Source organism: Dasypus novemcinctus, chromosome 5 (genome assembly GCF_030445035.2).
Source record: "Dasypus novemcinctus isolate mDasNov1 chromosome 5, mDasNov1.1.hap2, whole genome shotgun sequence".
In the NCBI taxonomy this organism is placed as follows: Eukaryota; Metazoa; Chordata; class Mammalia; order Cingulata; family Dasypodidae; genus Dasypus; species Dasypus novemcinctus.
The window spans coordinates 54478902-54496976 of NC_080677.1; positions in this window are offsets into that span (position 1 = coordinate 54478902).

Consider the following 18075-nt stretch of genomic DNA (forward strand, 5'->3'; position numbering starts at 1 on the left):
TCTCTGTATCAGATTTCCCATTTCATTGTAGGTACTCCACTTTCTTATTCCTATAACTCTACACTGTTTACATGAGTTTAATATTTATTCTTCTAGGTCTTATATGGTACTTCTGCTAACATTTACTATCGATACTACTATTATACTTTTTCTTTTCTTACCTCTTTTGCTTTCCCTGGCCCTAATCTTTTTCATTCAAGGAAACTTAGACAGCAACAAGGAATTGAATAAGAAGAACAAAGTGTCAAAGAGAAAACTTAACACACACACACAAACAGCACCTAAATAAGACCCAAGACTAGAAGGAGAAGCTAATCAACTAAACAAACCCACCCAGATAAAATGATGACCAGACAGCAACAAAAAATTACAAACCATACCAATAATCAGGAAGACATGGCCCAATCCAATGAACAAATTAAAAACCAGGAAGAGGAGCAGAATATCGAACAACTAATCAAAGCTCTCTAAACAAATATGGACCAACTTAATGAAGAGAAGGAAGAGATTAAGGATATTAAGAAAACACTTGGAGAGCATACTGAAGAAATTGTAAACATACACAAAAAGATAACATATGATGCTGATGAATGGCACAATTCAAGAAATCAAAAATCAGCAAATGACAGCAGATTTGAAGAAGCAAAGGAAAGAATTAGTGATGTGGAAGACAGTACATCTGAAATCAAACAGACTGTAGAATTGATATATAAAAAGATAGAAAAAAATCCATCAGGGACTTAGGGATTGGAATGACAACACAAAATGCACAAAAATCCACACTGTAGACATCCCAGAAGAAGAAGAGAAGGGAAAGGGAACAGAAGAGGTGCTGGAGGAAATGATGGCTAAAAACTACCCAACCTATTGAAGGAGAGGGATGTACATGTCCAGCAAGTGCAGTGCACCGCAAACAGTATAAATCCCAACAAGCCTACCCCAAGACATATACTTGTCAAATTATCTGATGCTCAAGACAAATAGAAAATACTGAAAGCAGCAAGAGAAAAGAGAACAATCACATACAAGGGAAGCTCAATAAGATTAAGTGCTGATTTCTCATCTGAAACCATGGAGGCAAGAAGGCAGTGGTATGACACAGTCAAGGTACGAAGAGAAAAAAATTTCCAGCCAAGAATACACTATCCAGCAAAGCTGGCTTTCAAAAATGATGGATAGTTCAAAATTTTCACAGATGAACAGAAACTAAGAGAATATATCAGTAAGAAACCTGCCCTTCAAGAAACACTAAAGGGAGTTCTACAGGAGGAAAGAAAAAAAAAAACAGGAGAGACAGAGTAGAAGGAGAATGTAAGAACAACTAAAAAGATAAAAAGAGAAATAAAAACAACATATGACATACACAAATCCAAAGAAAATACGGCTAATGTAAATAATTCCTTGAGAGTAATAACACTGAACGTTAATGGATTAAACTCACCTGTCAAGAGACACCGATTGGCAGAATAGATAAGGAAATATGACCCATCTATATGCTTTCTACAAGAAACCCACCTTAGACCCAGGGATTCAAGTAGGTTGAAAGTGAACAACTGGAAAACAATCTTAAAAGCACACAATAACCAAAAAAGGGCAGAAGTAGCTATACTAATATTGGACAAAATATACTTTAAATGCAAAACCATTGTGAGAGACAAAGATGTACACTACATATTAGTAAAAGGGGTAATCTTTCAGGAAGAAAGAACAATCATAAACATTTATGCACCCAATCAGGGCACCTCAAAATATGTGTGGCAAACACTGGAAAAACTAAGTGAAGGAATGGATACCTATACAATTATTGTGGGGGACTTTAATGAACCATATGACCCAGCAATTCCACTGCTGTGTATATACCCAGAAGAACTGAAAACAAGGACACTAACTGATATATGCACACCAATATTCATAGCAGCATTATTCACTATTGCCAAAAGTTGGAATTAACCCAAATGCCCATCAACAGATGAATGGATAAACAAAATGTGGTAGATACATACAATGGAATATTATGCAGCTGTAAAAAGGAATACAGTACTAACACATGGGATAACATGGATGAATGTTGAAGACCTTATGTTCAGCAAAGCAAGCCAGGCTTTGAAGGGCAAATACTACATGACCTCTCTGATATGAACTAAGCAAATCAAGCTGTCTCAGAGAGCCAGAGACTAGAAGATAGGCTTATAGGAAATGGGGGGGGGGGGGAGGGAGGCAGGATGTGAGCCAACGCCCATACGGGTGAAATCTATGATAAAGTGGAAGTAAGTAGTTGTTCAGTGAAGGTATAAGACGGGGGCATAGGAATATTATTGGGTTGGGCTTTGCAGGTTTGAGTGGGGCTAGGGTTGGAAGAATGGGTCAGATGGTCCAAGGAATTGCGGGGAGTTTTGGAGGGGAGCAGGTGGACTTGGAAGTTTGCTGGGTATGTGGTTGAAATTATAATGTTGAGAAAACTCTTTAGAAAATATAATAAGGAAGGGTTACAGGTTTAATGTGTTTGACAGGGGGCTTCTGGCACAAGGTACACATGGGGCAAACTGCTAGGGAGTGTGTGAGTGTTCATCATGTCATAGTGTGTTGTATCAGTGGGCGGAGACCCATGCAATGAGCAGGAAGGTGTTATACCCCATCCTGGGGAGACTTGATAATCTCAAAGGGGAGGGTGTCTCTCAAGAGCATGGGTGGCTCCCAATGGGGGAGGGCAGACTAGTGTGTTAAGCCCTCAGCATTGTTGCAAGTATTTAGGAATCTTGTCCTTCAAGCAGTGAAGCATTGTTATCAGTGTGGGCCCTGACAGAAGGGAGTGAGCATAATAGAATAGTTGGAAGAAGAGATAACTGGGTGGCAATGGAGATGTTCTACATGATCCTGCAGTAATGGATATAGGCCATGTTAAACTTCATCAAAAATGTATAAAAGTATGTAGTCTAAAATGTAAACCACAGTATTAACCATAATGTTACCAAAAATTTATAAAAGTGTACAGTCTAAAATGTAAATTGTAATGTAAACCCTAATGTAACCATGGATGGTAGCTATGTTTCAGTATCTGTACATCAGTTGCAGCAAATGTAACATCCACGTGTAAAAAGATCATTGCTGGAGAAGGGGGAAAAGGGTTTGATGTTTGGTATATGGGAGTCCCCTATATTCTATATGTGACTTTACTGTGACCTAAAACTTTTTTGAAGACATAATTTTTTTAAAATGTAGACACTGAGGAAGAAATGGAAGAGATTGCCTTGCTACTATGCATAAAGGGCAACACCTATTACAGTGATGAAAGGCAAAACAACAAAGAAAATTTTTAATGGTATTTTTCATTTTTTTTAATACCCAAATTCATTTTTTACTTTATTTTAGTTTTTCTAAATTATGTATTCTATTTCATCTTTAAATCTATCATTACTATTTCATTTTCCTATTAAATTAATTTGGCAATATATTAGACTTTGTTCTTGAAGAAGTTTTGGGCCACAGAGGGGTTCAACTGTGGCAGGGGAGGAGCACTGATGGGGAGTATCATTGATGGGGGATACATGGGTGGGCGGGAGTTCTCCAGGGCATGCATATAGGATATAAAGATATGTTTGGATGTTCGTTGGGTATTGACATAGTGGGTAGAGTTTCACATGACAACTGAGGGAGTGCTGAGTTCCCATTCCCAGGAACTCTGTCACACTCCCCAATGGAGCAGAAACAATCCCCCAAGTGCAAGGGCAAAGACCAGTGAAGAAGGATGGTACAACGATAAGCCGTTGATACTGATGACTATGCTTATGAGCCTATGTGCTTGAAATTTCAACTAGGCCTAGAGCTGTAGGGTGCCTAAGAGTTACCTCCTGAGAGCCTCCATGTTGCTCAAATGTGGCCACTCTCTAAACCAAACTCAACATTTAAATGTATTACCTTCCCCCCAGCATGGGACATGACTCCCAGGGATGAGCGTCCCTGGCGCTGAGGGATTACTGCCAATCACTAACTGGTGATGCAACTAGTGATGAATAAAAGGGGGAAACAGTAAAGACAAATGAGTTTATATGGCTAAGAGACTTCAAAGTGAGTCAGGAGGTCATCAGAGGGGTTGCGTTTACACACATCTCAGCAGGATCTCAGAGACAGCCAAAGTAGACACAACTCCAAGTAGTGGTGCTCCTGAGAGCTACAGAGACACCCAGGTCTTATGGCCATGACAGATGGCCCTGGAGTTCAGTGCCTTGCCAATGGGCCCTACTTTGGAATTTGTGCTCCTGAGTGTGATGGAATTGGACTCAGATGTGACCCCTCTACACATGCCTTTTCCGTCGCTTTTACTCACAGAAAAGTGCTGGGGTTGATGTATGCTCAGGAGACTTGAATCTCTGGACTAACTGTATGCCAGCTGGACCCTGAGCCTCAGCAGAGCTGCAACACCCACTCTCCAGTTCACTGGACTTACCCAGGTCAGCTTACCAGGAGGTGGGGATGGTCAACCACCACACCAGGGAACCAAGAGAGTCTACAACTGCAAGCGGGAGAATCCCATCCATCAGCCATATGGGATCTAAGTCCCCTCTTGAGTTGGAGTAGAGTGGACATCGACATCCCAGGGGCCTCAGGATGGAGAAATAAAATATGGATTAGAGAGGACTTACTGGTATTCTACTATAGAATTATTGTAATTCTAGCAATTGGAGAAACTGTGTCACTGATGTGGAGATAGTGGCCATGGGAGTTGCTGAGGGCAGGGAGAGAGAAGAAGAGGAGTGACATGGGGGCATTTTCAGGACTTGGAGTTGTCCTGAATGATACTGCAGGGACAGATGCAGGACATTATATATACTGCCATACCCCACTGAATGGACTGGGAGAGGGTGTAAAGCACCATGCAAACTATAATCCATGCTCTGTAAGAGTGCTCCAAAATGTATTCATCAAATGCAATGAATGTGCCACACTGATGAAAGAGTTTGGTGATATGGGAGGAGTGGGGATTGGGGAGGGTGGAAAATGGGGTATATGGGATCCTTCTATTTTTTTTAATGTAACATTTCGTATGATCTATGTATCTTAAAAAAAATAAATAAAATCTATTCAAATTTTTAAAAAGCATTTTAAAAAGTAACTGGCTCCTATTGTTTTATTCCATTTAAAAATGTGACTCTTCCTATGTCCACTGAGACTCTTTCTAAGACCTTTTTTTAGCACAAACAAATAGCATATGTTTATGGCAAAAATCATGAAGGTAGGACTGTACACATGACTGAAGACTGAGTAACAATTCAGTTAAGAAAAATGAAGAAACTTTCTAGGCCTTGAAGGGTAACTGAGAATTTGTTTCCAAAGCATTTAGTGGAAAGGGTTTGAGGAAGGTTAGCCTTGAGACGCAGAATGGTAGGTTCCAGGAGAAGATGGACAGAGCAGCACGGGACTGAGAGACAAGGAGAAGCTGGTGACCTCATAGCCCTTCCTGTTAAAGGAAGGAAGGTACTTTTGGTGAAGTAGGGAAAGCAGTGCCAGAGAAAGTAGGACTTTAGTCTTGCTATAGCCATAGCACTGCCCAGGCTTCACCCAATCCTGTGAACAGCTCATAACATAAACAGATGCTTGAGTTTTGGTCTAGTGACCAAGAGGGCAATGGAAGAAGGTAAAATATGGTGTTGGGCCAGCAGTACAAGAAGAATTGGGACTAAATGATTTTCAAGTCATAGATAAGTTTTGAATTTTGAAAGTTTTAGAAAACAATTCATAGTCTTGCTTAAACCTTCTCTCCATTTTCACCAGTCCCTTATCTCCATGGCCCTACCCCTCAACCCTCATCTTCCACTGTCTTATGAAACCCAGTGAAGAAATCAGTGCACAATCACTTTAGTACCTTCCTGAGGGAAATGGTGGAGCCCATGACTTAGGGCCTTTTAGGTTGGACTGAGAAAAATGAACGGGACACCATCTTGGAAAGTCCAAGGTTGGACTGGTTGACCCAAGAGATCTCCTGAACATCTAATTCCTACGATGTACGTCCTCTTGCTCCCATCCTCTCATATTTTCTAACAATTTCAAAAATCTCCACAAGTGGAAAAACATTTTACAAGGAGATTGAAAGTAATTACAGTGTGTTTTTTGCCTAGAATATATAATCAATTTCATTTATTTCTCAAGTAAAACATTCACTGCAGGTTCAGTCTTTGAAAGACAACTTGATTATCTGTTCCACAGAGCAAGTCAGGAGATATCATTCTCAGTCCTCAATCATAAGTTCTTATTATGAAATGTTTATGCCCTAATCATTTTCATATTGCACAGGGGTCTGATTAATACATAATATTTAATGTGTGTGTATTTTGAAAAACAATCTGAATAGGCAACATGTAATGTTATTGGAAGTAATTGCTGTATTTCATAACTTTGCTTTGAAAAAAATCTTTTTTCCTCCTCAAGAACTACATAATATCCTGAATATTTTAAATGAAGAATATTGTTCCACACTTCAAAACCAAATTATAAAAGCTTTTCAAAGGTAGGTTAAATAAATTCCCACTCGCAGTCACCATAGTAGTACCCCTGGGGAAACAAAAGTGGGGTTAAGGGTTATAAGGATGGGGAATAAAAATACACATTGCTTTCTGGAAAATCACCCTAGGTCAACTTCATATATACACACAAAAAAACCTGAGTTTTGTGTATATTAAATTATTTTTGTAAGAGTATAAATAAAAAATTCTAACTAAATTTTAAAATCCAGAGCATGCGACCTATGTTTTCCCAGGCCTCCCCTCTCTGGGCTTACCCTGGGGTAAAATTAACAATTATCCCCAAATCTCCAGGTCAGTCCCACCAGCAAAACCACTGGAACCCAGCTCCCAGTTCCTTACCTCTGATTGAAAAGTGCTCATGAAAGGTCTTGAAGCTGCCAGTCCCACTCTCCCATTCATCATCCCAGCTATATCTACAGTCGACTTGACAAATGAACCTGAAGCTGGACCCAGTCTTGCCCCGATCCCCTGGTGCATGTCGTGTGCAGTGAACAACTGACCAGATTGCATGCCTTGGCCTTGCTAACTCACCTCTTCTTTCACCCTGGAGCATCCAATATACCTTCTATCTCACTTTGCACCATCTCCTTAGTCACTGGTGGCTCTTCGTTGTGGCAGCTCTTGTGAAACCTCTTACTGCTGGCTCTCATTGTGGTGGTCAGAGCTTCCTACTCAGTGCCATTGATTTCCATGCTAAAGGCATGGAAGAAAGAGTCCCCTGCAATACATGCAATATTCTTTGTGAGGCTTGTAAAGCAGAGCAAACCTGCATGCTGTGTAATAAACTTCAAGGGCTATAACTCTTCTTTGTGAGATACATGTATTTTTCTAGCTCCATATCCTAAGGAAATTGACATATACTCCTTAGGGCTGAATAAAGAAAAAATCCAAGTGAATGCAGCTGATAGTTCCACTCTTGGGCCCTTGGGAAGCTAATGGCTTGTCGTCCCCCCCCCCCCATTTTTGTCCCACCCACCAGCTTCTAGAGGAACTTTGTCCAGAGGGTCAGGAATCTCAGCTGTTCTAGTCTTTGTGTCTCCCAGGAAGACTGTGAGGTCCTCAGGCAAAGGGAACACTTGTCTGCCTTTTATAGTAGCTGTCAGGACATCCCTGAGGATGTCGAAATTGCAGGGAATATGCTGTTTAGCCCTCTGCTCTGGGAACTCACTATCCACTTTTATAAGACTTTAGATGCAGAATAAATAAGACTGTACAACACAAGACTATATGTTATACAATTATGAAGTGAGACCACCCTGGACTGCAAGATCAAGATGAAATTGCCATAACCCTCCAATGATATGACTTCAATTAATTGAATGTTCTCCCTGCATATTTCATTAATTCCTGACTGCTTAGGTTCTTGTGGCCCCTCTGCTTCCATTCTAAATCTAGTGTGTTCTCTGTGTTGTGTTTATTTTGCTCTATATCAACCTAGACATGAAAATCCACCTTTTCACTGGTTTTCAGGCTAAAAATAAAGCCCCTCATGCAAAGATTTTTATTTTTGAAATTGTACTTATAATATCCAAGCATCTTTTTTTGTTCTCTGGATTATGTAATTTTTAAAATCATATTTTTGGGATGAAACAGCTTCTCTTAACTCTCAGGGACTATTAATGATAGGTGTTTTCTGTTTGCTTCTTTTTTTTTTTCCCCCAAAGTGGCTGCATCATTTTATTTTATTTTATTTTTTAATGACACTTTTTTTAATTAAAGTTAATAGATCACACAGACGTTACATTAAAAAAACATGAGGTACCCATATAACCCACCCCCCACACCCTCACCCCCATCATTTTTGTAAATCATATGTTTTTGAAGATACATACATCACAAAAAAGGTTACATTATAAAAAACATAAGCAGTTCTTATATACTCCCCATCCCCCCACCCCACTCCTCCCACACCAACAACCTCCCCCATCATTGTGGCACACTCATCACACTTAGCGAACACATTTTGGGTCACTGCTGTACCACGTAGATAATAGTTTACTCTGTAGTTCACACTCTCCCCCCGTACATTCAGTGGGTTATGGCAGGATATATAAAGTCCAGCATCTGACCCTGCAATATCATTTAGGACAACTCAAAAGCCCAAAAATGGCCCCACATCACATCTCTTCTTTCCTCTCCCTGCCCTCAGCAACTACTGTGGCCACTTTCTCCCTGTCAATGATACAATTTCTTCTATTAGTAGTCACAAAAGTTTTATAGTAGAATATCAGTAAATCCACTCCAATCCATATTTCACTCCTCCATTCTGTGGGCCCTGGGATGGTGATATCCACTCCACCTCTATATTGAGAGGGAGCTTAAATTCCACGTGGATGATGGATGCAATTCTCCTGCTTGCCGTTGTAGGCACTCTCAGATCCCTGGTGTGGTGATTGACCATCGTCACATCCCTGTTAGCTGACCTTCTGCTCATTTTCAAGTGTTGGCATTTAAAAGCTAATTGGATGCTCTTTAATCATTACTTAAAAAGGTTTAACAACAGTGCAAGTTATTGGTGGTAGGGCAAGTTATGAGTGTCGTGTATGATGTTATATATGTTTGTTTTGTAAGTTCACAACTATTATTATACACTTACTGTTTATGTATGTTTATATATGAGTGATATACTTCAATAAATTTTAAAAAATAATAGGAAAAAAAAGTGCCAATTGGAGATTTGTCTCACAAACTCATTCTCCATCCTTTCAATGCCTCAGAAGCTGATTTCTTTGGACAGCATCATCTGGGATTCCCAGCACTCTGGCTTCTTGTTAGGCTTAATCTATAGAGGTGCTGGTAGGAGATCAAAATCTGGGGAGCCAGGGAGACTGGATCATTTATTCTGTTCACTGCCCAGCCACTGTTCTGCCAGTGGCTATGTTCCTCTATGGCAGGGCTTCTTCACCTTGGCACTATTGATACTTGGGGTCAGATAATTCTTTGTGGTGAGGACTGTCCTGTGAAATGTAGGATGTTTAGCAGCATCTCTGACCTATACCATCTAGAGGCAGCGCCGCCTTCCCCTCCAGTCTTGACAGACAAAACCTTCTCAGTCATTGCCTGTGTTCCCTGGGCTGTGATGGCTAAGTTGGTGTGTCAATTTGGCTAGGTTATGGTGTGCATTTGTTTGGTCAGGCAAGCACTGGCCTAACTGGTACTGTGAGAGCATTTTGTGGACTTAATAATCAGTTGATTGCATCTGCGGCTAGTTACATCTACGGTCAACAAAGGAGAGTGCCTTCAGCAATGAGGAAAGTCTCATCTGATTAGCTGAAGGCCTTAAAGTGAGAGCTGATGCTTTCAACTGTCAGAATGGAGAATTTCTATCTCCATTTCAACCAGCCAGCTTCTCCTGGGAATTCATCTAAAAGGGTTCCCAGCTCGTGGTTTGTCCTACAGGATATGGACTTGCCAATTCCCACAGTTGTGTGAGCCAATTACTATAATAAATCTTATAATATTCTGTCAGTTCTGCTTTCCTGGAGATCCCTGACTAATACAGGGGGGATATTGCCCCAAGTTGAGAACCACTGCTCTATCCCTGTGGCTGTTGAACAGCCCCTCTTCCGCTGGACCATATTCTCCCCTTGCCCTTTTAGACCTTCTCACTCACACCATTCTTTTTTGGTTTCTGCCTACCCCTGTGCAAGTAATCACTTCTTTAGAGTCTCTTCAGTGGAGTGTGCCTCCTGTTTTAGCTGGAACTCCCTTGCTACAGAAGTGCTGTACAGATGAGTGCGTTGTAGTGACCATGATCTTTACTCGAGGGTGATCTGGATGGGCAATTGCTTTGGAAATCCACATTTCAGTACCTTTAGGCTTTTTGGTGGGCTGATCAGGGTCCTCAGAATACTTTTCTGAACTCCTGCTTGGAAGGTTATATGCTTTGGCTACTGGCAGTCTGGGAGCTAGTGGGGGAGAAGGCTAAAGGTCTCGGTGTCCACTTAATCTTTATTTATATTTGATATCCTCACTGTGAACTGTTCCTGGTAGTCCCAAGTCCAGAGACCCTCTGTTTTTGCTTTCACCAGAGAACTAAGTTCAAGTCTTCTGTCCCAATCTTCCTGATTTTAGCCCTGCCTTTATGCACACTTCCAGAGATAATTGGGATTACCAGTTCTTCAGCATTTGGAGTCTTCTGCCTTGTAAATCAGGTTGCTTTCTCAATACATGACTTGGGATTCAGCTTTCTTCACCAAGACACTGGTTGTCCATCTTCTCTTCGCTTCTGACAATTTACTGAGTGCAGTTTCAGAAGAATGGGAGCTAACTTCTTGAATTCAGTCTTCTATCTTTAAGAAAGTCCTAATTATGTTCTCAATCCATCCTGGGGGCAGTAGGCCTTTCCAACTTCCTGAGCCAAGTTTTTGTGACTTTCTTTACACTGAACTTTATATTCCTAATGTATTGCTCAGCACCCAGTGTTAGGTCATCTTTGCTAGGTCTTTGCACACACTGTTTACGTGTTCTGTACTTGCCTAGCTCTGCCTAGATCGCTCCTTCACTACCTGGCTAATGCCTTTAAGTCTCTGTTTAGATATTTCTTCTGTGACCCTCTAAGACTGTGCTAGGTACTTCCCTCCCAGAACACCCTCTGCTTAACCTTTCTATTTGCTCTTTTCTGTGTCCCCACAAGTATTACATACATTTTTAAACACTTACTCATAAGAGCATGTCAAATTTCTCAGGCTTTTGGGAAGAAAAAATATTTGAAAACTACCTCTTTATAGAACTTAAGACAATGTACTGTCAAGAGCTATTTATTTGTCTCCTTCAATAACCTGGTACACTTTTGAGAGCAGGGACTGTGTCCTCATCAACACTAGATCCTCAGAGTTTAGCACAGTGCCTGTCACTTAAATATAGTTGAATGGGTGAATGTGCAATTACTACTGACTCATTTGCATATGGCAAGCTTAGATAAGATGAGTCTTCCCTAGAAGTTAGGTTTTTCTGTTTTCCTGATCTGAGGACAAAATAATGGAGAGCATCCCACAAGTCCAATCCCAGAGCCAGAGGGGTCTCTAGAGATTGGAAGTGCTTGGGGGTGCCTTTTTGAGTCTGCCACCTTTCTCTTCATTCTGGGAACTGTTCTATGACCTCTTGGGTTTGAAATAATTGCTTGGCTATTGAGATCTACAGATGAGAAAAGAAGTTTACATGAAAGAAAGAAATTACTGACCATTATCACTCCATTCTTGCCAAGTATTGCTAATGAAAGTTTAGGGTAAGCTTGTTTGAAATACTTTGTGTGGCTCGTTAGGTAAGGGTACATCAAAGCTTACAGAGATTGTATCTGTTCTATGATTTTTCTATCATTGAAATGATATTTGGAGAGATTTGGCAATAGAAGTGTGGAAGTCAGGACTTATTCAACTTAAATCCACATTCCAGTTGATTCCTCTAGGTAGAAAACAGTACCTTTAGTATTCAATCAGTGCAACTGACTCCAGAAAGAAGGGTACCTACTGGAGTCCGACATTTGTCGTGGAGGTTTTCCCCCATTTCCAGACTAGGGCCGAGGCCACTTGTAATCTTCCAGACTGTGAACATCTTAAAGCTGTTACTCAAAACTATTTGTCAGAGTGAAGTTTCCACCCTCTGCTTTCTAACATTTGTAATCTGGGTAAGTGCCAGGTCTAAATCCAACCTTTTCCACCCTTTGACCCTGGAAGAACCAGAAGAGCTCTTCCTTTTAGCCAGAAACAACTTCTTTTCAGTGTCTTCCTCCAGATTTGCCAGCACACAATGGCTCCAGCTCAGACTCTTTTATGATAGAATTTCTGACACTGTATCTGTGGGGATATATGCCAAGCCTCTTCAGAGAAAGGGCCAAAAGAAAATATCTTGCCTGCAAAATATAAGCCTTTCAACCATGTTGGCAGGATTTCTAGGACAGATGGTTAATTCATGAGATATTTATCTTTCTAGTCTCACAGCCCCCTTCTTGCCACAATCAAGAAGCCTATCTTGAGTCTTGGTGTGGCTTCTCCTCATCACTCTGCCTCCATGTCTCATCTGGGTCACTTGTTTCTCATCCTCCATCCCAAGCTGTTACTGTGCACTTACTGCCTCTTGAGAGAAACTACAGCAACACAGCCAGCTCGTGTTGGTGCTTCCCTGGCAGCGACAAGCTGCTGTAATGTGAGCTCCATATGTCTTCTTCCTTTACTCTGCCTCAGCTGGGCAGAACACGCTGACAGCACTGGGCCCTGTAGACTGCACAGTTGGCAAAATCCATGTTAGGGACATCACTCTTTTTGAAGGCTTGGTGATGAATTTTAAAGAAGGAAATTAAGAAATCTAATTATTTTTCATCATAGATTCCCTAAATATTGCAGAGAAAATATAAGAAGAAAATTAAAGAACTAATTTTAGCTAAAAATGACCAGGATCTACTATAGCAAACACTTAAATGAGTCCTATTAGCATTTTACCCCCAGTGACTCCAGGACAAGATGGCAAAGTAATCTTTCTAGTGCCAGAAAACTCCCCCAAATATTTGGACTTAATTTCTTAGAATAAAAAGTAAACCTGGAATTGTTAGGAGACAAATCAGGTACAAAGCTCATTTACAGGGGATCACTGCCAAACTCTCCCCTTGTAATGCAAACCTTTACGACTTGGACAAAAAACTGAATTCAAGCACCCTCAAGATTTGCTAAAAGTGAGATTCTATAATGGACTCAGTGCTACAAATTCCTAATCCTCAGAGCCCATCAAATTTTAAGAAAGTGTTCACTTCACACCAAGAGCATGTGAGCATTACTTTTCATCCTGATCCTGCCTAATGGACTTAACTCAGCGAAGCAGGTTAAATCTCCAAGGAGAATAAAAGAAATGGCTTCCCAGGAGAAACAAGCGCTTTAAATTTAGTCTTTCATCAGTGAAAACAGCAACATCTCAAAGAGGAACTTTTCACAACTCAGGAATAAAATGTAAAAATAGACCCTATTTTAAAAGGTGATGTGGTTTATTAATTGTTCTGCTCTTCTCTTGTTCTACAAAGTGTTCTTATGTCAAATGCCGCCCCCACACCCAAGTGAAAGTAACTGCTAGTGGCAGCCCGTGAGGTCACACAGAATCCCGTCTAAGCCACAGGCCAAGGTGCTTGGTTTCCACAAACATGATAAGCAATCTCTTCCTTCCCAACGTGAGGGGTGGGAATCTTCAGAAAAACCTAACAATAACCCTTCGAGTTTCCCTGAGCGCAGTGCTGGGAAAGCCTGACTGAGTGAGGCTCTCTCCTGCTCTTGTTATTTAAAGAAGGACACGTGTGATCATCATGTTTAATATCCTGTAAGGGGAAAGGTCTGGGCCAAGAATCAGGTTAGGGAAAGCCTTGACATATGTGGAAATGTGATGATCCTGAAGGAAAAGCAGCACTGGAACTAAATTAAAAATGCAGACACTGTTTTTCATTCCCCTTTGGCTGTATTTTCCTGGAATTCTTTAATGGAGTATCAGGAAACTCCGTGCATTTGGCCAGTCTTCTCTCTTGGGTAGAAGAAGAGATGACTGGGAGGCAGCTGGCACTAATACCACCAGTGTTGTAGCCCAAATTCTCTTGGAAAAGTAGTTACAAGGAAAAAATTCATATCCTCTTTGTCAGAAGTTCTAGGTTATTGTTCCTTTGCTGGGAAGCTTTTGCACTTCTCATAAGAGCCCTGCATTTTCACTGCTCATATTTCCGAGTCATTAGGTACTGCTGCTCCAAGTCTTGCCCAATGACCAGGATGTGACCAACAATAATGTGGCAGGACAGGAGTCCTGGGAAGGGGGCCCTGCAGCCCACGTCTCTGGGTTTAATCTCCTATGTGACTTTGAACCACCCCTTTAAGGCTCTGTTTTCTCATCTATCATTTGGAGACAATACATCTACCTCAAAAAGGTGTGCAGATTAATTTTTCCTCCAAAGACCTGCTTCTCCCATGTTTCTCCATATCAGCAAATGGTACCCCGTCAATTAAGTTGTTCAAGCTGGAAGCCTGGGAGTCACCCTCGGTCATTCTGCCCTTGCCTCTCCCTAGTCAACTTGCAATTGTCTTTCAATTTTATCTCCATAGCACAGTCAACAGATCCCCACAGGACTTACATCTAGCTCCTCTCCAGCTCTTCTACCACTGCCTTTGTTACCTCAAGCCTGTCTCTGCAGGAGTCCTCCACTCCCTTTACGTATTTCCTTGCATCTACTCTTAAAACTCCTTGTAAGCTGGTTTCCATAAAACTGCCTGTGTGTTGTTTGAAAATGTAACCATGTCACTGCTCTGCTTAGAGCCTGCCTATGACTACTACAGTCCTGAAATACAGGTCCAGTTGTTCACAGTGGCCCTTGCCTCCTCTCCAAATTCACTTTGCTCACATCAACCTTCTCCTGTTTTTGGAGAATGTAAGGGCTCTTCCCTCTGTAAGAACTGTGCATCAGTGTTTCCCTTCAGCCTTGAACTTTATTCCCACAATTGTTCACATGTCTCTGCATAATTCAGAGCTCAGTTCAATACCATCTTCTAAGAGAAGACTGCCTTGACTACACCATCATAATTTCACTTGTTTTATTTGCTTCATAGCACTTAACAGAATGAGTTTATCTTGTTTACTGATGGCATTACCCATAATCTGCTTCTATGGGAGGAGCTCCATGACAACAGACCTGGCTGGAATTGTTCAATAGCATCACCCCAGAACCCAGAACCATTCCTGGAGATCCTCAATAAATATATGTTGAAAAATGGATTGAGAGTGTTGTGTATGCAAGAAATAATTAACAAAAATGAGTTGATTTTATTTTTTTTTACTTTTATTTGCATTAATTGTATGCAGAAGTTATTCCTGAGCCATAAGTTTTTGTTTCTTCAGTTTCTTCTGGGATTTTTTTTTTTCCTCTGCAACCTCCTCATCTGGTTTAAGAGCAATTTGTTCTTTATCTGTAAGGATCATCTAAATGTAGCAGGAGGAGCTCATGTGTGGGTTAATCCAACCATAACCTCTGTAAGTACAATGGCACATCTTGGGAGCTTTATTCACCTGGATGTACTCAATGACCAGAGAATCTACATTCCCTGAAGTTCATCTCTACTTTCTGCATTTTTAAGCATGTGCAACAAAAATTCAGCACTTTTTTTGGGCTACTGACCCTGTGTCCAGCCCCCCTGTTTGGTCTGGGCACACCTTCCAACGCCACCATTGTAACAACAGAATGGCACACATTGCTTCTGTAAAGTGACATCTTTTGGGTACTTGATGGCTTTTCGAATATGCATAGCCTTGATGTCCTGGGCAGTTTCTTGGATGTTCTTCAAGTGAACACAAAGATTTGAACCTCTCGATTTGCATGATTCTGTGGGGTTTTGTGGGTGAAAGGAACAGTGTACCGTTTTCAGAAATCACCTTGGATGACTTATGGGAAGAGCAAGTTGATTTTATGATGATTAAAAAGAAATGCTTCTTTAGTCCTGGTCATTTGTGTTGGCAAAAGTTTACATTTAAAATCGATTTTGTATGCTTTCCAGTAATAATTTTAGTGGTTTGGGGCGAAGGGAAGGATAAGCCTGTTGAAAGAGATGGGGCCTTTGCAGCAAGTCCCAAAGGATCCACCCGCAGTGTTTGGCAAAGAACATTCCTAAGAAATGGGACTTTGGTGAGGACAGAGTGTGTCAGTCTTGGGAGGTATCAGACCAGAAGTCCAGGCAAGGTTGGCCTAAATTTTAGGTTGGCTACCAGCTGAAGTTTTTCTCTAGCTTTGGCAGCTCAGGCCACTGAAATGCCCCTTGGAGTTCTGTCCTAACCTTAGCAGTAAGACCAACTTTAGTCTTAGGAGGTAGCAATTTAAGAAGTTGTTCCTAGTTGTTAACCAGACAAACATCTTATCACCTTGCTCCTGACCACCGCCTCTTTTTCCGTCTAAGTGTGTAGAACCCTCTGGCCAAGGTTCTCTCTGGCACTGGAAGCCCCTCGCAGCATAGGTTTTCTCTCTCTATTTTCCCATTGTGGGGATTCCCAGTTCCCAGATGGACTTTCCAGGCTTTTTGCACCTTCATCAACTCTGTGCATTATTTGGCCTGGTCAGTTTGGACATATGTCCAAGCCCTTGCACTCAGCTTGGACTTTTTGCTTAATGGTGCTTGTATATTAACATCCCATGCTATGCCTAAAACATCACCAGAGTTCAATAATGGCTGTCATTTGGGGAGCAACTCTTATGCCATGCCTTGTATTAGGTACTTTATCTGTATCATCATTAACCCTATAAATAATATTCCAAGCTGTTAATTACCTGTTTCTATGCTGCAGAGGTCCCAGTTCTGCTTTCTCTTTCCCAGCATTTGCTAACTTTCCTCCATTTCTTCCTTTCCCTAAATTTATTCCTTGCTTTTCCTTCCCAGAAAGAACTGTACTTTAAATCTTTGGTTAGAGACCCTGGTGATTTGAACCTCTTAAAAATCCAATTAGATGGGAATCATTAACCATTTTTTTCCAGAAAAATTAAACAAGGCTCAGTTTTCAGACCAAATTCTTTAATTTGTATTCTTGATTAACTTTTTTTAATAAATCAATTTTATTGATACATAATAGTAAAGCATATAATCAATCCAAAGTGTACAATCAGTGGAATTTGGCATAATCACATGGTTGTGCACTCACCACTTCATTGAGTCACTTTTTTAAAAAAACCTTTATTACATAAAAATACCTTTTCATTATGGAGATTAAAGACAAAAAAATTGAACCCCTCACAAATACTCTTATTTTTATTTATATCCTCCCAGGTTTTTTCCTACACATTTATAATGGAGATTTTTAAATTTCAGTAGTATGACATGTTGTAATGGAATATAATTAGTTCCTTCCATGTAAGTTTCAACACTTCAAAATGGGTCACACAGGAATAAGAGGGAGAGAAAGGATTTGAAACTTTCTTTATCTTCTGTTTCCAAATCCCCTGCTCTGTACATTACATCTTGTGATGATCAGGAAAATCCAAAAGGAGGCAAGCTCTCTAGTGATGCATGGGATTTAGTATTTGTGAACAGGTACCTTATGTTCTTCTCTTTTAATGGTAGTTTGTTTGTTACTCTAAGAGAGACTCTTTTTAGATCCAAAAGTCTTGTACATCATTTTCTAAATTTATTTCCTGGAACTACAACATAGCATAGATAGGTCTTGGGAGGCCATGTGGAGTGGAGGTTAAAGGTAGCTTTTAGCCTCAGGCCCACCTTCAATCCTGGCTCTCTCGTTTTTCAGCAGTGTCATCTTGGATGAGTTACTTTTCTTTTCTGAGTCCCAGTTCTACCATGTGAAGTGGAGATAATAGTACCTATCTTGAAAAGTTGCTTATGAAGTTTGAGTGAAAACAATAAATAAGGCATCTGGCAGAGTGCTGAACACATGGAAGATCATCACTAAAAGGCAGCTATTAGTTTTATACAATTCCTTTATTTCAAATTAAGATAAAGAGCAAATCCAACATTAAACAAAGCATTCTTTGTGGTTCAGTCATTGAAGTACACAGTTGTAAATTCTGAATATGCTCAAGTAAAATTCCTTGAGTATAATGAAA